The sequence below is a fragment of the Oreochromis niloticus genome, linkage group LG1, assembly GCF_001858045.2.
Source record: "Oreochromis niloticus isolate F11D_XX linkage group LG1, O_niloticus_UMD_NMBU, whole genome shotgun sequence".
NCBI classification, from domain to species: Eukaryota; Metazoa; Chordata; class Actinopteri; order Cichliformes; family Cichlidae; genus Oreochromis; species Oreochromis niloticus.
Window position 1 is genome coordinate 362891 of NC_031965.2, and position 20602 is coordinate 383492.

The window sequence follows — 20602 nt, forward strand, 5'->3', positions numbered from 1 at the left end:
TGCTTTCTGCTCTCTAAGCTTCAGGCCAAAACTGCAGAGATCACTTTGATCTACCGCTTTTGTGTCTTAGCTGATCAGGTGCCTGCCGCTGGAGTCAACCACTCACTGTTTCCCTGCTGGGAGAGAGCAGTGCAGGAGGGCCTATTTCATCTCCATCCTCCCATCCACTTCAAAAATATTTTCACATTTCACATCACCAATACCGAGTTTACGTGGATTCTTAGTTGCCTACTACATGTACAGGTGACAGCAGCCAGTATGATAAATTGACTGGTACCTTCATATCACTATTCACTCAATTGAATTCAATTTTATTTACACAGCACTAAATCACAACAACAGCTGCCTCAAAACGCTTTATATTATACAGTAGACCCTATAGAAAAACCCAACAATCATATGACCCCCTATGAGCAAGCACTTTGGCGACAGTGAGAAGGAAAAACTCCCTTTTAACAGGAAGAAACCTCCGGCAGAACCAGGCTCAGGGAGGGGCGGGGCCATCTGCTGTGATTGGTTGGGGTGAGAGAAGGAAGACAGGATAAAGACATGCTGTGGAAGAGAGACAGAGATTAATAACAGATATGATTCGATGCAGAGAGGTCTATTAACACATAGTGAGTGAGAAAGGTGACTGGAAAGGAAAAACCCAATGCATCGTGGGAATCCCCGGCAGCCTACGTCTATTGCAGCATAACTAAGGGAGGATTCAGGGTCACCTGGTCCAGCCCTAACTATATGCTTTAGCAAAAAGGAAAGTTTGAAGCCTAATCTTGAAAGTAGAGATAGTGTCTGTCTCCCGAATCCAAACTGGAAGCTGGTTCCACAGAAGAGGGGCCTGAAAACTGAAGGCTCTGCCTCCCATTCTACTTTTAAATACTCTAGGAACAACAAGTAGGCCTGCAGTGTGAGAGCGAAGTGCTCTAATAGGGTGATATGGTACTACAAGGTCATTAAGATAAGATGGGGCCTGATTATTTAAGACCTTGTATGTGAGGAGCAGGATTTTGAATTCAATTCTGGATTTAACAGGAAGCCAATGAAGGGAAGCCAATACAGGAGAAATCTGCTCTCTCTTTCTAGTCCCTGTCAGGACTCTTGCTGCAGCATTTTGGATCAGCTGAAGGCTTTTCAGGGAGTTTTTAGGACATCCTGATAATAAAGAATTACAGTAGTCCAGCCTGGAAGTAATAAATGCATGAACTAGGTTTTCAGCGTCACTCTGAGACAGGATATTTCTAATTTTAGAGATGCTGCTCAAATGGAAGAAAGCAGTCTTACATATTTGTTTAATATGTGCGTTGAAGGACATGTCCTGGTCAAAAATGACTCCAAGGTTCCTCACAGCATTACTGGAGGCCAAGGTAATGCCATCCAGAGTAAGAATCTGCTTAGATACCATATTTCTAAGATTTTCAGGGCCGAGTACAATAACCTCAGTTTGATCTGAATTAAGAAGCAGAAAGTTAGCGGCCATCCAGGTCTTTATGTCTTTAAGACATTCCTGCAGTTTAACTAATTGGTGTGTGTTACCTGGCTTCATGGATAGATAGAGCTGTGTGTCATCTGCATAGCAGTGAAAATTTATGCTATGTCTTCTAATGATGCTGCCTAAGGGAAGCATGTATAATGTAAACAGAATTGGTCCTAGCACTGAACCCTGTGGAACTCCATAATTGACCTTAGTGTGTGAAGAGGACTCTCCATTTACATGTACAAATTGGAGTCTATTAGATAGATATGATACAAACCACTGCAGTGCAGTACCTGTAATACCTACAGCATGTTCTAATCGCTCTAATAGGATATTATGGTCAACAGTATCGAACGCTGCACTGAGGTCTAGCAGGACAAGCACAGAGATGAGTCCACTGTCAGAGGCCATAAGAAGATCATTTGTAACCTTCACTAAAGCTGTTTCTGTGCTGTGATGAGCTCTGAAACCTGACTGAAACTCTTCAAATAAGCCATTCCTCTGCAGATGATCTGTTAGCTGTTTGACAACTACTCTTTCAAGGATGTTTGATATGAAAGGAAGGTTGGAGATTGGCCTATAATTAGCTAAGACAGCTGGGTCTAGAGATGCTTTTTAAGTAAAGGTTTAACTACAGCCAGCTTGAAGGCCTGTGGTACATAGCCGATTATTAGAGATAGGTTGATCATATTTAAGATTGAAGCATTAATTAATGGCAGGACTTCTTTGAGCAGTTTTGTAGGAATGGGGTCTAAAAGACACGTTGATGGTTTGGAGGAAGTAATTATTGAAGTTAACTCAGAAAGATCAATTGGAGAAAAAGAGTCTAACTTAACATTGATGGTACTAAAAGTAGCTGTAGATAATATTACATCTGTGGGATGATTATTGGTAATTTTTTCTCTAATGATAAAAATTTTATTTGTGAAGAAGTTCATGAAGTCATTACTAGTTAACGTTAAAGGGATTGTTGGCTCAGTAGAGCTCTGACTGTTTGTCAGCCTGGCTACAGTGCTGAAGAGAAACCTGGGGTTGTTCTTATTTTCTTCAATCAGTGATGAATAGTAAGATGTTCTGGCTTTGCGGAGGGCTTTCTTATAAAGCAGCAAACTATTTCTCCAGGCTAAATGATGATCCTCTAAATTTGTGACACGCCATTTCCTCTCCAGCTTACGAGTTATCTGCTTTAGGCTACGTGTTTGAGAATTATACCACGGAGTCAGGTACTTCGGATTTGAGGCCTTAGTTTTCACAGGAGCTACAGTATCCAGAGTCGTACGTAGTGAGGAGGTAAAATTATTAACAAGATAATCGACCTCTGTTGGAGTAGCGTTCAGATAGCTGCTCTGCTCTATGTTGGTACAGGGCATTGAAGATGATAACAGTGGGTGGATTACCTAAATGTGACACACTTCACGTCATTGAGTATCTTGGATGTTTGGAATCAAGTGAGAAAACAGTACTGTGACTCATTCTGTCGACCTTCTGATTGGTAGATGACAAACTAGATGTAGATGATAGGCCATACAAGTCTCCAAAGTCCACAAAACAATCCGTACTGTCATGCTGGCTACATCCATCTTTTATACTATTCTGTCATGATGAAGTGTGATGTGACTATAAGCACAGTTACACTGTGTCACAGAGAGGGAGAGGAGAAGATTCAGTGGGAGAAAGGCACAGAACATACAGGGGGAAAAGTAGATACTTCATACTATCATACGTGTATGGACAGCACTGTCCACATAATGTTATGATTTATGGTTTTGATAGGTTTTTTTTCTGTCCTATTTTGCATTCGGTTTTTCAAGGCACTTGGCAGATTGGTTGGGGTCAAGCATCTTGCAAAACTTGACACTTCTATGGATTCATGCAGTCTGACTGGCTCAGACTGAAAGAGGGTTAAACCCTGATGCTCACTGTGTTTTAGCTTTTCTCCTCTTTGGTTATTATTTGTTTTTATCCCCAAATTCCTGCAGTTTTTCTTTAATATATCTTCAATGACTGCTGGGATTTGGAGAAACAATATTTTTGAAATGCTCTGTTGGAACAACTTGTTTTGAGGGGAAACGTATCACACTTTAAGAAAGAAACAGGATTATGAATCTTTTTTTCATTAGTACTTTGAGAGCCTTAATGAGCGCTGAAGCATTTGAAGCATGCTTCCTCCATCAGGTCCCTCGATGGAGACTTTGCTCACCTTGACCCTGCTTGTGTTTGAGAATCTCTGTGAAGGACAGACGGCGGCCTTCTTATACTATGAAAGTGGGACAAAGTTTTAACAGCTGTTGATTGATGAGGAAGTTTCTCTCATCTTTTATACCAGCAGGTCTGAGCTGGTATTCTTAGACTGACCTGATACACACACACACGCACACACACACACACACACACACACACACACACACACACACACAGTGTCGTCTTGGTGTAATCATTTTTCTGAAGGAGGTCGGTGGGTCTTTTTACTGTGTCGTGATGGATCAACTTTTGATGCTTTATTTGTCTTTGGTAACTTTGAGCAAAGTTAACCGAAGTGAGTGAAAGTGATGTTTCACATTGCTGGAGGAGTTTTTTTTACTATTATTTTCATCTTCTTCTCTCTCGTTCACCTTGAGGAGCTTAGCAGCTTATCATAATGATTTACTTCTGTTTCCCAGATGAGATATTTAGGGAGAAAACCCGACATGCAGTCTCACAAAATGATTGACAGCACAAAGTGAAAACAAGCTCAGGTGTTTTTTTAAAAGACGCCAGGGAACTTTTCTCCTCAGGTGACAGAACTTTGTGGAATATTAAAGAGCATTAAAAGCAATTTGATTTTATCAGAAGACAAAGTTAGATATTTTTACTTCTCTGCGTCTTAGAGTTAACAGACTAAGATCAATTTGTAACTGTCTAAGACTGTCTTCTCCAAAAGTGCTTAATGTACCTTCAAAGTAAAAATTTTGAGTTGTTTAAGGCACACAGAAAAAAAAAAACATGAAAAGACCTAAGTACATGGTGGAGTTACACAGTTTTTCATAATTGTTGGTGAGAGCTTCCTCACCTCTCCATGGACGATGCCATCACCATCACCCTTCACAGAGCACTGAGCCATCTGGAGAACAGGAAGAGCTACGCGAGGATGCTCTTCATGGACTACAGCTCAGTTTTCAACACCATAATACCAGACATCCTCACCACTAATCCTGGATCCCTGTGTAGGGCTGCATTCTCTACGGTATGGCCTGTACACGTATGACTGTGCACCAACCCACCCAACCAACAGCATCACTAAGTATGCCAATAAAACCACTGTGGTTGGGCTCATATCTGATGGAGATGAGACAACATACAGGGCGGAGGTAGAGAACTCATCCCACTGGTGCTCAGAAAATAACCTGAAACTGAACGTCTTTAAAACAAATTATTATACTGGACTTCAGGAGCCACAGACAGGTCCACTCACCTCTTTTCTATCTACTCTATATGATTAGAGAACTGGCAGAATCTGTCTCCACCTTAAGATTTCTGGGCATCCACATCTCCGCTGATTTCACCAGGAACCACAACACCAACGCCCTGGTAAAGAAGGCCTAACCTCAGCTACATTTCCTCCGAGTCCTGAGGAAGAATAACCTGGACTAGAAACTGCTGCTGGCCTCCACAGCGTGCTCTCCTACTGCCTGGGTGTTTGCTACGTAGTTCGCTCTGTGTTGTAGCGTATGGATGATACCAAGTTTGTGCTCCATTGGATGATGAGAGTCAAACTTTTAATAGATCTGTATGTGTTAGTTTACGGTACACATCAACATTTAAATGTCCCCCATTACTGATAGGAATCTTCCAGTCTAAGAAGGCTAATCTGTCATTTTTCCTATCCTCCCGGGTGAACTTGATATGCTGGTTCAACTAGTTTATGTGGTCGGTGGTCGTTATTCCAGAGTGGACGGTTAGCACAAGTGCTACATGAGTTTGAGCGATACCCGTTGGACATCCTGGGCCTGAGCAAGGTAAGATGGACTGGAAGTGGGCAACAGCGACAAGAAGATCATACTCTACACATCACCGATCACATTAAAGGCGTGGGATTACTCCTATTGGAACGAGCGGCGGCCGCTCTGGCCAGTTGGCGACCAGGCTCTGAACGACTGATCGTGGCGAGATTTATTTCCGCCCATGCGAAAACCACCGTGATTATTGTTTATGCTCCGACCGAGGACGCTGATGACGTTTACAAGGACGCCTTCTACGATGAGCGTCAAACGGTCCTGGATGAGGTGACCTCGTCACACTCATGGGCAACTTCAATGCACAGATTGGACCTGATCGAGATGGCTTTGAGCAGGTTATTGGCCCGCATGGATCTGCCGCAAACACCAACGACAATGGCCTGCGATTGATTAGCTTCTGTGCGGCGAACAATCTTTGCATTGGGAACTCATACTTTCGTCATAAGCAAATTCATAAGACGATGTGGAGAAGCCCGGATGGTCAAACAACAAATGAGATCGACTATGTTTGCATATTGAGGCGATGGAGGTCAGCTACCGCTGACGTTGTCACTCGGCACGGCGCGGATGTTGGGTCTGACCACTATCTCATTATGGCAAAGATCCAGTTGCGGCTCAAACGAACAAGACAAGACGCTTGCCGCATGCGCCCTTTTAACATTGCCAAGCTCAAGGATTGCGATCTCTGCGACCAATATAGTGTCGAGATCTGAAATCGCTTTGCCGCCTTGGAAGAAGCCAAAGATCTGGAGGCGCACTGGGAGTGTCTTCGAACTGCCGTGGCAGTCAGCACCGAGAATGCCATCGGTCGGCGAAGAGGGGCCTTCAAGGAACGTTGGATCCAAGATTGAACATGGCAGCTAGTTGATGAATGACGAAGAGCGAAAATCGCCTGGGATAAGACGACATCAAATGAACCACAGCAAGGTGCAGAGGAGCAGTACCGACGCCTCGATCGGCAGGTGAAGCGAAGCTGTTGAAGGGATAAACGCGAATGGCTCGAGTGGAAAGCGGAGGATGCACAGGAAGCTGCTGATTGGAACGATACGAGAACGCTATTCTGGATCGTGCGCTTTTCGTTGAGCACTGCTGATGCTGAGCACAAGGGTTCATGTAGAGGTCCACGTGCCTGACTGTTTTTTGGGAAAGAGGGCTTGGGAAGAAGCGCTGTACAACAAATAAATGAGGCCAAGGCATGAGCCTGAATGAGCCACAACCCTCCTGTGGACTCATGATGAGCAAGATGGTGTTCCACAAACTGTGGCAGATTCAGTGGCTCTGGAGATAATGGCCAGAGTCCATATGGAGTAGGCCTGATTTCAATTAGCCAACATTTTATTTGGTTAAATCTCTTTGAAGTGATGTTTTTGTCTGCCTAACTTCAAATTAACTTTGTTCTACCCTTACCTAAAGTTAGCCCAATAATTCTAACTTGCACCCCAGTTTAAGACCCTCCATGGATTAGGATTAGGTTTAATTGATTTTAACCAAACCTAATCCTAATGCAATGTTAATCTAACCTTATGCTAAACGTACCTAATACTTAGCAAGTGTATTCTGGTCTACTCCCACTAACCCTTATTTGCATTTATGTGACTTGATTTTACAAAAAGGAGGCTGAGCCTCCAAAATCTGACTGTGCTAACGGATTTGTCCCCACAGTGTCAGTAATACAAGTGCTCACCAAGGCCAGTGCGTGTAAGTTATCTCCCAACCACATGTGAGAGCAGGAGGCTGGCATTTCCAACCCCATTTAAATTCCAATATCAGGTCTTGCAGCTTATCATTCACACCACAGTCTGACAGCTGTTTTCTGTATGTCGTTTATTCACAGAAACTAATTAGACCAAGTTGTTTGGTCAGATGTCAAAAAAACTTGTCATTACACCATGAAAGTGTGTGAGTTTTTAGTGGTTTATAGGGACATTTAAATAATAAACTTTTTTCAATTGAAAAATGTTTTACAAAATAAAAGCTTGTCCTCATTAATATTCTCAGTGTCACCTCTCCTCTGTCACCTCTCACTCCTGCCGAAATTAAACTCAGATTGGATGCTTGCCTCCCCGCTTGGAGGAGTAAATTAACTCGGGGAAATTGAATTTTTGGGGTCTGTAATATTTCTGGCCGATCAGTTGATGATTCGTAGGTAGGATGGGTGGTGCGGTATCAACTTCAGCTGTACAGCACCGGGAGAATCATTTGGTTCATTAACAGCCCAATATCACAGAGATTGTGATTAATCATTTAAAGGATAATGATAACCACTGATAACTATTTCATTCCACCTTAGTTATGTACTGCACAACAAAACATGCCCCCGTCAGGCAGTGGAATGTACTACAAGCAGGTTATATTTACATCATTAAAATTAGCTTAGAGGGAAATCTCAAAATCTCACAACATCTGTTGTTCTGTTCTTTATTTCTTTCTCTGTGTCCGTGCATGCGTGTGTGTGTCTGTGTGTGTTTTAAAGATTCTTCTTTCCTGTGCTTCCCGTTTTCCCTCAGTCATTGTTTCAATGTTGTTCTCTGTATTAGTTTATTCTTGTTCTAGCCCAGCCACTTGGGGGCACGGGCATGTGGGTGGTGGAAGTGGTCAGGCTCAGATAAATGTGGAGGGGTGTGTGAGGGAGAGGAAGATGAGAAGAGAAGGCAGTGAGAAGATGGAGGGGTACTTTAAGGAGTTCATGAATGTAGAAAATGAGAGAGAGAGAGAGGATGAAGCAGGAGGACAGTCAGTAGGAACAGCAGTCCCCAACCTTTTTTGTGCCACAGACCAGTTTATGTCCGACAATATTTTCATGGACCGGCTTTTAAGGTGTCGCAGATAAATACAACAAAATAAAACCAGTACTGGTACCAAAAAAAGAAGATTTATTCATAACATACGAGAAAAGACCCAGGGAAACAGAGTTAACAATAAAAAAATAATGATTAAAAACCCTGAAAACCATAAATTTCACACCCGAGCCTCAACTCTCGTGGCCCAATACCAAACGACTCACGAACTGGTACTGGTCTGTGGCCCGGGGGTTGGGGACCACTGAGTAAGAAGGAAGTGAGGACAGCTATGAAGAAGATGAAGAGTGGAAAGGCAGTCCAGATGACATACCTGTGGAAGTGTCTAGCAGATTGTGGAGAATGAGAGGAATGCCTGAGGAACAGAGAAGGTGTACCTGTGCCGATTTTTAAGAACAAGGAGGATATGCAGAGCTGTAGCAACTACAGAGGGATAAAGCTAACGAGGCATACCATGAAGCTAAGGGAAAGAGCTGCTGAAGCTATGAAAAACTATTTGCCCCCTTTGTTCTTATTTGTTTGAATATTTATTGTAAATTACAAACACATTTTAATATCAAACAAAGAAGAAGCTATCTAAACTGCCCCTACTGCAGTAGAAACCTAACTAATTGCTGTGCCAGCCTTGAGGCAAGAACTGCAATCAAGCATCTGCGACGACTGGCTGTGACTCTTTAATATCACTGTGAAGGAATTTTGGCCCACTCTTCCTCAGAGAATTGTTTTAATTCAGCCTCGTTGGTATGGAGGACCACAAGAGCCACGCGCATCGAAATAAAAAATTCTGTGCTTAATTTTAATAAACTGCATTTCAAAATCCTTTTTCGAATTCCACTTTAATAAAAACATTTTCGAATTGCACTTTAATAAACTGCATTTCAAAAAACATTTTCGAATTGCACTTTAATAAACTGCATTTCAAAAAACATTTTCGAATTCCACTTTAATAAACTGCATTTCAAAAACATTTTCGAATTCCACTTTAATAAACTGCATTTCAAAAACCTTTTTCGAATTCCACTTTAATAAAATCATTTTCGAATTGCACTTTAGTAAACTGCATTTCAAAAAACATTTTCGAATTCCACTTTAATAAACTGCATTTCAAAAAACATTTTCGAATTGCACTTTAATAAACTGCATTTCAAAAAACATTTTCGAATTCCACTTTAATAAACTGCATTTCAAAAACCTTTTTCGAATTGCACTTTAATAAACTGCATTTCAAAATCCATTTCCCTTTCCTGTTCGCTCAGGGATTAACATGTGGATTAGCAGTTGGATTAGCAGTTGGATTAACAACTTCATTTTAAAAATCCTGCTGCTATTCAAATTAGCCACACCGTGGGATGTAAGGAGCTCTCTGATTGGCTGGTCAGACAGGCTGTCTGCCAGCCTGGATTTTTCTAGCTCATAGCTTCGCCCTGCTACGAAGCGTGTGTGCTTGTACAAAGGCCGTTCAGCCTCGGGATTTACACTCGGCTCGACACGGATATGTGAAGAATGAAGGGAGCCTGCAGCGAAACGGAGAGCTAACCTCTGACTGAGTGCCCGTTTACTCAGTCTGACCACCTGTTGAAGGTAACGTGCTAACATGGCTAACGCTAGCATCACCACACGTAGCCCCGTTATTTTAAGGTCATTTTAGCTTATGAAAATTTTACGTCGCAGCTGTACGAGCTCGCTACGTGTTTTGTAAGCTGCTGTGCTCTTCACAAATAAAGCTGGAAGCAGCTCAGACTGTTAGAACCAGCACTGAGGCCTGTTACATTTATACAGTGTTAGAGCAATGGCTGCAACCTACAGCCTTTAAACTAGCGATTAAAATGCTGACAGTAAACTCGTCAGTCCAGGTGTTACCACATTACTTTGTGATACTTAGAGTTAAAACAACTGAGACAGGCTGATTAAAATAACAGCTGTCAGTTCTCTCATTCCTTATATCAAGACTGGAGATCACACTACTGATTTCAGTTCATTTAATATGTGAGTGCACAGATTCATTCTCAGCTAGACATAAATGATGATCAAAGGTTGTATATATGATGAATTCATCAAATCCCAGCCTCTAACACAGTGCGCTGAATCTTAGCTTTGAATGTCCAGTATATTCTAATCAGTGCAATTTAAGCATTCACTGAACCTACAATATCTACACCTGTGTGGCAAATATGTGGTAAAGATACAGATAATGAAGTTTAATTATTAATACAATATACATCATGAGAAACGAAAGCTGAAATTGATTCAGTTTAGTACTTTTCTCTGTATGTTCTGTGATTATAAAGGCCTTAAATTCTGTGATATATACTGTAAATGATTTTCACAGAGGTCTTAAAGTACTTAAATCACTGCTGATAGTCTGGTTGTTTATATTTTCATGTTTTTGTGTCTGTAGGGCTGTTTGATGACGATTTGGACTCCTCTGGGTGATGAGGACACACCCACATCTGTTCCATACTGCAGCCATGGATGGTGTTACAGCTCTGAGTCAGCTTTGGGCCATCAGATGCACACACTGGAAAACCAGCGCCTGTACTTCATGCAGGAGAGATGACCTCAGTGATGTAGGTTCATAAGCAAGTTCAAACATTTCTGGCCTCTTATCACTTAGATTTCTTAATCTTAAAAGTGAATGCATTTAAAGCAGGAACTGCACACCTAGCCATCAGAAGTTTGGCAGCATGAGTACTGTAAAGTTTTGTAGGGCCCTTGTTAAAAATTCCACAAGCACCACACCACATTTGTCATATACAGTTCCATTTTGTACAGTACATTGTTGAAATTATAAACTATATATTCTAGTTATCCACTTGTCAGTAATTTTTGAGTAAATGGATGTCACTGATAAATCAGTGGTGATTCACCTGCAAATGTTTTTAACAAACTTTGTTTTTTGTAGAATTCATCAGCAGCTGTGAAGAGATGTATTTGAATATCTTCTGGTTCCACTTTTCTTAACCTGGAAGCTGAGGATGGCTAATTCCTGACAAGGACACACACCTCAGCGCTTATCATGGGTGTTACATCCTCTGCGCAGCAATTCCAGAGAAAACGAGAGAGCAACGACCACACATTAAGACCAGACAGAAATCTGTCACTTTCTGGCAGCTGTGAAAACTTCCAATAAGAAAGTTTCTTAGAACAATGCTGGGTCATGTGTGATGTGTCATATGAGGATATTACATTTTGACTTAATTCTGCTCAATTAAGTGTTTTGTTCGTTGATCCAATATGGCAGCTTTTTTATTGTGCTCCAAGTTAAAACTCATTGTCCTCATGAGCACAGCATCTAACAACTCTCCTTAAAAAAGTCGATTGACTTTAACTGGACACAATGGTTTCCAGTGGGAGATACATTCATCACTCATCCGTGACACTGGAGAAGTCACCTGAGTGAGTGATAAAGCAATTTTCCATGGAAAATCCAGAGGAACTAAACTTTGTTGTTGTTTCTTTGGGCTCAATTTCAGCTCTAGCAGCATCTCTCAGAAGAAAACCGTTTTGCAAATAATCAGATAAAAAGATTGTTGAACTAGGTGGTATTCTCTGGAGTTTAAGACCAAAACTGAACTCAAACAGTGAATTGACATTAGACTGGAATTCATAAGATGAATAGAAATACTGCTGAAGCTGAATGATTCATTCATGTATATATATGACTTTTTTTCCCCCCAATTCACCAGGTCTGTAAAGTTCAGTATGACTGTGGTACATGATACAAAAGAATAAATACAGAAGAATAAAAACTTTGTGAATAACTTTACTCTTCTTAAAAATAACTCATAAAACAAGTAAAAGTACAAATGTGTACAAGTTAGAGACTTCCTCAGTAAGTTTACACTCTTTTGGAGTGATTTTAATTGTGTGTTAAAGAGAAAGAGATTAGGAGGTAAAGTAGAGGATGCAGAGTCAATCATCACTGAGGTCATCTCTCCTGCATGAAGTACAGGCGCTGGTTTTCCAGTGTGTGCATCTGATGGCCCAAAGCTGACTCAGAGCTGTAACACCATCCATGGCTGCAGTATGGAACAGATGTGGGTGTGTCCTCATCACCCAGAGGAGTCCAAATCGTCATCAAACAGCCCTACAGACACAAAAACATGAAAATATAAACAACCAGACTATCAGCAGTGATTTAAGTACTTTAAGACCTCTGTGAAAATCATTTACAGTATATATCACAGAATTTAAGGCCTTTATAATCACAGAACATACAGAGAAAAGTACTAAACTGAATCAATTTCAGCTTTCGTTTCTCATGATGTATATTGTATTAATAATTAAACTTCATTATCTGTATCTTTACCACATATTTGCCACACAGGTGTAGATATTGTAGGTTCAGTGAATGCTTAAATTGCACTGATTAGAATATACTGGACATTCAAAGCTAAGATTCAGCGCACTGTGTTAGAGGCTGGGATTTGATGAATTCATCATATATACAACCTTTGATCATCATTTATGTCTAGCTGAGAATGAATCTGTGCACTCACATATTAAATGAACTGAAATCAGTAGTGTGATCTCCAGTCTTGATATAAGGAATGAGAGAACTGACAGCTGTTATTTTAATCAGCCTGTCTCAGTTGTTTTAACTCTAAGTATCACAAAGTAATGTGGTAACACCTGGACTGACGAGTTTACTGTCAGCATTTTAATCGCTAGTTTAAAGGCTGTAGGTTGCAGCCATTGCTCTAACACTGTATAAATGTAACAGGCCTCAGTGCTGGTTCTAACAGTCTGAGCTGCTTCCAGCTTTATTGTGAAGAGCACAGCAGCTTACAAAACACGTAGCGAGCTCGTACAGCTGCGACGTAAAATTTTCATAAGCTAAAATGACCTTAAAATAACGGGGCTACGTGTGGTGATGCTAGCGTTAGCCATGTTAGCACGTTACCTTCAACAGGTGGTCAGACTGAGTAAACGGGCACTCAGTCAGAGGTTAGCTCTCCGTTTCGCTGCAGGCTCCCTTCATTCTTCACATATCCGTGTCGAGCCGAGTGTAAATCCCGAGGCTGAACGGCCTTTGTACAAGCACACACGCTTCGTAGCAGGGCGAAGCTATGAGCTAGAAAAATCCAGGCTGGCAGACAGCCTGTCTGACCAGCCAATCAGAGAGCTCCTTACATCCCACGGTGTGGCTAATTTGAATAGCAGCAGGATTTTTAAAATGAAGTTGTTAATCCAACTGCTAATCCACATGTTAATCCCTGAGCGAACAGGAAAGGGAAATGGATTTTGAAATGCAGTTTATTAAAGTGCAATTCGAAAAAGGTTTTTGAAATGCAGTTTATTAAAGTGGAATTCGAAAAAGGTTTTTGAAATGCAGTTTATTAAAGTGCAATTCGAAAATGTTTTTATTAAAGTGGAATTCGAAAAAGGTTTTTGAAATGCAGTTTATTAAAGTGGAATTCAAAAAAGGTTTTGAAATGCAGTTTATTAAAGTGCAATTCGAAAATGTTTTTTGAAATGCAGTTTATTAAAGTGGAATTTGAAAATGTTTTTGAAATGCAGTTTATTAAAGTGCAATTCGAAAATGTTTTTATTAAAGTGGAATTCGAAAAAGGTTTTTGAAATGCAGTTTATTAAAGTGGAATTCGAAAATGTTTTTTGAAATGCAGTTTATTAAAGTGGAATTCGAAAATGTTTTTTGAAATGCAGTTTATTAAAGTGCAATTCGAAAATGTTTTTATTAAAGTGGAATTCGAAAAAGGATTTTGAAATGCAGTTTATTAAAATTAAGCACAGAATTTTTTATTTCGATGCGCGTGGCTCTTGTGGTCCTCCATAGTTGGAGAGTCTTGTGTCATAGCCCAGCACAGATACTGTTTTGCTTGAAGGCTCTAACTCTGAGACCAGGATGGGTTTAGCGGACCTTTCTCCCCCCGTTGGGTCGATCAGGGACCTCCCACACTTCAGCCAGACCAACTGCACCTCAGAATGGACAGGATTAGAAATGAGTATGTAGCCCAGCTGGAGAAACGGGTTAAAATAAGATAAGCTTTATAAGGTATTTGTTTAGTTATACAATTGTTCTTTTATTTGTTTATTTTATTGTCACAAGAGGTGATAATGTGAAAAAATGTGTTTATTTCCACACTTTCTGCTGTGCCTAGCAGGAGCTTTTATTTTGGAGGTTCACAGGAAGTTGTGTGTTTACATGGCGTATCATTACCAGCCATTCGAGGAAAAAGAAAAATCCGACGCGATCTTGATTAGCAGCCGAAACTGTCTCGTTTACAGAAGCAGAGCTTCATGCAAGTTGTTAAAAAGTGTTCAGAAGTTATCGGCTAACATTTCAACAGTGAGGCGAATGACAGAGCTGCCGAAATCAGCAGAGGTGGCGGCTAAGTTAACGCTGTCTCGGTGAGCTAACTGACTTACCTTCTGTGTTCAGTGATCACAACGATGATGCTAATCATAGTAGTTGATGCATATTTTTCTACTGTATGGGTCATATAAATGATGTGTGTTTGTGTTATGAGGGAACAAATGCAATTCGATAGTTTTTGTGCCGAATTTAATGTAACATATGTTCTTAAGAAATCTTAAGTTTTAACATTTGTATTTTATTTGTCTAATAATTGTGTTACGTGTGTGTGTATTGCAACTATGTTGGTTAGACAGAAGTTCTAATACGAGTTACAATTTAATCTGTTAACTGAAGAGTGCCACACTTTTTCAGGATGTAAGTAATTGCAAATTGCAGTTATTGTTGTTGAGTTTATGATTAATTTGAATGCTGAAGAAAGTGATAGATCAGAGACTATAGACCTGTTTCTAAATACAGGTCAGGTCTTTTAGTGAGCTTTGAACTCCACGAGAAAAGACCAGTGATTCCAGTTGATGGCGAGCCTCCCAGTGTGATTTCCAGGATCCAGATCTGCACAACCAATCAGACGGCCAATGGTTTATCTGATTTGTGGTAGGATTCCACCAGTCACCCCAACTGGCAACAGTGAACAGACAAAAAGAGTGCACTCTAGACTATAAAAACACCAAGTGTGAAACTTCACTAGACTGTTTGCTGACTGACAGATCCTTACAGATCAGTCCCTCATCCGATCTGTGCTTTGACTTGACTGACCCTCTACTCTATAAACTCTGAGGTATAAACTGAACTATAAGGTTGCAACTAGAGATGGCACGATACCACTTTTTTATGTCCGATACCGATACCGATATCATAAATCTGAATATCTGCTGATACCGATATGAATCCGATATAGTGTGTTTTTTAATCAATAAAACTGTTTTTTTTAATATCTTGCTGCATTTTGTATAAGTTCATACTCAAGTTTAAATAAACAACAACACTAAAGCTATTCTGTTTTACCTGTATGTAAAAAAAATACACTGCACCCAAAATATTTCATAGTTCAGCAACACTGATCAATCTAATAAACTTAAACCTGCTCCATCCTCCCTATTCTGGTATTTTAAAGAGTACTTAGCAGAAATATTAAGCAACCTAACTAATAGGGTTGCAAACTCCCAGCAAAAAAAAAAATAGGGAACCCCCCACCCTCCACCTCATGATGCTTAATCGATGTAATCAACTTTAATTTGATGCAGGGTGAAAAAAAATGCACAGAAATAAATTATTTTTCAAGAATAATTAAATAGATTCAACATCTTTCTTCAACAGAATTGCAGACTGCACAGATGGTACCTTCCCAAAGGAAAAAGTACTATAGCTTACTAGGGTATATTAGACTTAACAGTTACTATATACAGTAATGGACTTCTATACATTTTACATCAGATTAAAACTTTGGGTGTAAGATTCAGATAATTATTTATTAAAAGCGAGACATTTTAAATGAGAATAAGAAAGAAAAGTATGTCTTTGTGCCCCCTTTTCCCTGTTCATGCCCTGTCGGCCCCCTGGCTACACTTTGCTAGATCCGCCCTGCACAGTTACCAGCCGTCAGCTACGTAGAAAAGGATCCTGGTGTAGAAAGTAATATTAAATACATTCTAACAACAGCTTATCAAGCTTAAACGTGCTGCTGTTGTTCAGCCGCTGGTTTCCTCTTTCTGGTGCAAAGTGGGCCAAAAACAAAGAAGAGAGACGGACTCGCGACAGAAAAGCCGATCAGCTGATCATTGATCAGTTTCACGATTGAATTAGCAGCAGGAGAGGGAGAGAGAGAGGCAGTCGCTCCATATATCGGTTGTTAAGCTTAACGCTGGAATGCTTTACTAACATTCAGAGATGAACTTACACACTTGCTTTACTTCTCTCTGGGATAACTTCCTCGGAGATGAAATGCTGGTTTGGTAGCGAGGCTACAAATACACACAGCCGCTCTATCACGTGAGGCACACTGCTCCGACGTGCTACGGTTATGAGCTGAGTTACGCCGTGTTGCAAGTTTTGTGAGGTGTTTTTTTGATATTTAATGGATCGGATTACATTTTTTATTTCTCGCCGATATCCGATCCAGCAATTTAGGTCAGTAGGGGAGACCGGGGATAGTTGTAATATTTTTGACATTTCTGTCTGTAAATTGGAGCTCTTTTAAGGTAGTTGATTCAAAATGTAATGCAAAGTATTTACATGTCTCTGCTATTAAATAGTGCAGCTATTTTCTCTGCAGCACAATTACCCATTGCATGGTATGCTCTCAAACACAAAGAGTGAAATGTTACAATTAACCCCATAGTCTGGGTTAGTTGTAACATACCCTGGGGTGAGATGTAATATTGAAATAAGGGTACTGACAAAATCTTAAGATGTAATCTTTTTTATTTAACACCTGAATGCACTTATAAACATTTATGTAGCTGTTTGTGAGTGTGTGTAGGAGTGTGTGACAGAGTGCAGAAATATAGATTTTGAACAATACTGTAACAAAAAAAAAGACAACTTTTCACCAACTGAATTTTTCAATAATTTTGGTTGGCCTTCATTGAGTCTTCATTGGCTCGGTGGGGATTATAACCGACAACTCTTGCCACATTTGAACATAATAATTAACCTGAAAAAATGTAGCTGTGCACCAGCTTCATCAAATGAACTGTATGTGTTTTTGTCAAGTTTTTAATCACCATCAGAATCACAGTGGTGACAGATGTATGGCTGTCCTGGAGTGCAGGCCTCATGAGCCCACAGTGCACAGGTCAGGCACTTAACCCAAGCTTCTTTTGGCTTTGAGTTATTGAAGTTTTCCATGCACACAATACAGAAATTCTCATCAGCATCTGAGGAATCTGTGTTGTCCTGTTCAGTGTTATTCATTTTCTGATTTTTCTTTCGTGATGTGGAAAGCTTGGATTGTTTTAGGTTTGTGGGAGTGGATTTGCCTTGTTTCTGGCACAGCCTCTTCTTTGGAAAACTTATTTTCCTGCTTCTCTGGTCTGCTTCAAGAGCCATCTTAACTGGTGTATCAGTGAGTATTGCTGTTTGTTTCCTTTTTCTTCCCGTTGAAGGGGTTTTTCTAGGTCCAGCTTTTGGTAAGGGTCGCACATCTTCTGGGTTAAAGCCCAAGGAGGTCTGTGGGTTTTCATCACAGCCTGATGAGGGAGCAGCTTGGAGGTCAGTTGGGAGACTGGAGACGTGAGCATCTGGAGGAGTGGTCATGTCGTCAGCTGTAGGACTGGTGAGATGAGCAGCAAGGGGAGTGGACTGTTGGTCAGCTGGAGAAATGTCCATATGGACTGCTGGAGAAGGACGATCTGTGACCTGTGATGGAGCAACGTCACTGTCCTCAAATATGTTTGGATTGTATGGCCAAATTCCACAGCACTGGAATCCAGCCTGTATATTCTTTGGTGTAGCTGCTGCTGGAAGTGCCGTCCTGACAAGACCTGGTATTTCATATATTGTCATGGTCTTTCCTGGATTCATTCTCATCCAGGAATCACTTGCACTGTTCACCATCTTTTTCAGTGGGCCATAAACACTCCTGTCAAGTGGTTGGAGTTTGTGACTGCAGTGAGGGGGAAATGTGAGCATCACAATTCCATTGCTCTTGCAGAAGTCAATGGCTGCAATTGACAGGTGTGAACTGTGGTTATCCATGAGAAGAATCACTTTTTTTTCATTGCTGACCTTGGTGTGGTTTGCAAAGTGCTTTAGAAAGATGAGGAACTCTGTTTCTTGCATCCATCCTGACTTATTTCCACTGCCAATACTTCCTACTGGCCCATCTCTGACAAAGTGGTCTGCATAACGTATGCGTGGGAACACAAACATTGGAGGAATTGTGTTGCCAATGGCATTAACTGCACATGCAAGGGTGACCAGTGAACCTCTCTCTGCTGATGTCATTGCTCCAACTTGTTTAGTGCCACGTTTTGCAATCACTCTGTCTGGGGTTTGCACAGTTGTTATGCCAGTCTCATTAATATTCCATATGTCATTTGCTGTTAAGGTGTGTCTCTTTAGCACTTCATCAAATTTTTTGAAAAACATTGCTACATTGTGTTGATTAAAACTGGTGGCCCGTGCCAGACTTGTAGCCTCAGCACTTCTAATGGACAAAGTTGGGTTTCATTTCATGTAGGCTGAGAACCAGTCTGGTCCAGCCCTTGAGAATTTGTCCCATGACTTTGGATATTTGCATCCATGTTTCACTGCAAGCTGATATGCCAGTTCTTTTACCTGTAATTTTAATCACGAAATATGTTAGTATTTCTGATATACTATATTTTTAATTGCTACCATTACAAATTTCTAACTTTCCCTTGTCTTATCCTTTATTGCTTCCTATCTGCTTACTTCACGTGGACATAGTCCATAAAATGCATCTGCAGCTTTCATCAGGTATTCTGTTAATTCCTTCTCTTGTTCATCAGTGAAGACCTTCTTTCCACTATGGTATCCTACACGTGGGAGTTCCATTGCTCCCTGCTCTTCCAGCTTCTTCCTCTCTTTACAAAATCGGTGCAAAGTGACATGGCAAATGCCATACAATTTTGCCACAGATCTGGTGGACTTTCCCTGATTTCTAACATCATTTGATGCTCTCTCCAAAATACTGAGAGGCACCCCTCGGTCAGTCTGTCTTTTCCATGACCTAGGCATACTGTAATTCAAAGAAAACAAAAAAATATGAGTTAAAGTAATAGTGGGGTAAGTTGTAACATTTGCATGGTTGTTACAACTAACCCAGGCTGTTGCTGTTACAACTGACCCAGACTCCTATAGCCACGATCTAGCTCGCATTACAGCTAACACCTAAAACATTAGCACTAAAGACATGCACAGAATATATCCCCATAGACATACAAATAACATAATTTAAGTTTGATGAGTTTAACTGCAAAGCAGTTAGTGCTATTAGAAAATGAAATAAAGTCAAAAAACTTACTTTTTGGCATACAAATTAGTTTTTTTCTTCTAAAATTGTCTGTGTTTGTCGAAGGATGCTGATTTTTCACCAGTGATAGAAGAACTGAATTGCGCATGTACAGAGTGAATCACATGATTTTAAACTTAGCCCTGATTGGAGAAATTAGAAGTGTTACAACTGACCCACGTTACAACTATCCCCGGTCTCCCCTATCAGACCGATACCGATACGTAATATCGGATCGGTCCATCTCTAGTTGCAACCTAACAAAATACTTTCAAAGGGACGATCTCGATAATTAAGGACAATGCATTTTATTTCTATTTTATTTTAAGAGCCCTAGTTGTTGTTTTGTTGTGAAATTGTTGTGAAACTGTTACCTGTTGAAACTAAAGTCACAGTTAACTGAAATTTCTGTGTGTTATGATTATTCGCACTCATGTCCAGCTCATCCACGAACCTAGAGTGAGGTGTACTTACCCAGGAGTGGGCTACAAGTACATCAGAGGACCGGCTCAGATTGAGTGCTTTGGAGGAAGTTAGAAGGAAAATTCCTCAACAAAGGAAACAAAAATTAAGATTTTTACCTATTAAACAAATTTCAGCTGCTCCCACATTCACTGTTGGTTGCCACACTGGATGGATCCACATGTGTAATTTAGAAGATTTTTTTTTTTTTTTTTTTTTTTTTTTACATTGGATGCTCATCCTGACGCATACTTCTCATGGTGCCTCCTAGTCTTAAACCACAGGGCTTTCACTTATTAGGTGATTGTGTGTGTAAATCACTACACTATGAAGTCATTATTCCACAAAGGAAACTACCTTGTGTTGTAATTTATCATTAATTTAAATTTATCATTTAATTGACTGAAAAATGATCATTTCTGTTAAATGCATGAAGCCAGTATTTACAGATTTACTCACTGTCATAGACCAGGTTAGCTGGGGTTAACGTTATGTAAATTAAAGGAAAATTAAAAGAGAGGAAATTAATTTTTCCTTACTTTCCTCAGTCTAATTCTAAGC

The 20602-nt window shown here is 40.4% G+C and overlaps 1 protein-coding gene and 1 long non-coding RNA gene across 2 annotated transcripts in view; both read left to right on the plus strand.

Moving 5' to 3' along the window:
- LOC100695157 (nuclear receptor ROR-alpha) overlaps positions 1-20602 on the plus strand; it is a 186109-nt gene that overhangs the window by 55236 nt on the left and 110271 nt on the right. The gene's annotated exons all lie outside the window — the stretch shown is intronic.
- On the plus strand, positions 10776-11479 carry LOC112846022 (uncharacterized). The gene is made up of 2 exons (XR_003218834.1): positions 10776-10834; positions 11170-11479. It is a non-coding gene; the product is annotated as an uncharacterized LOC112846022 (long non-coding RNA).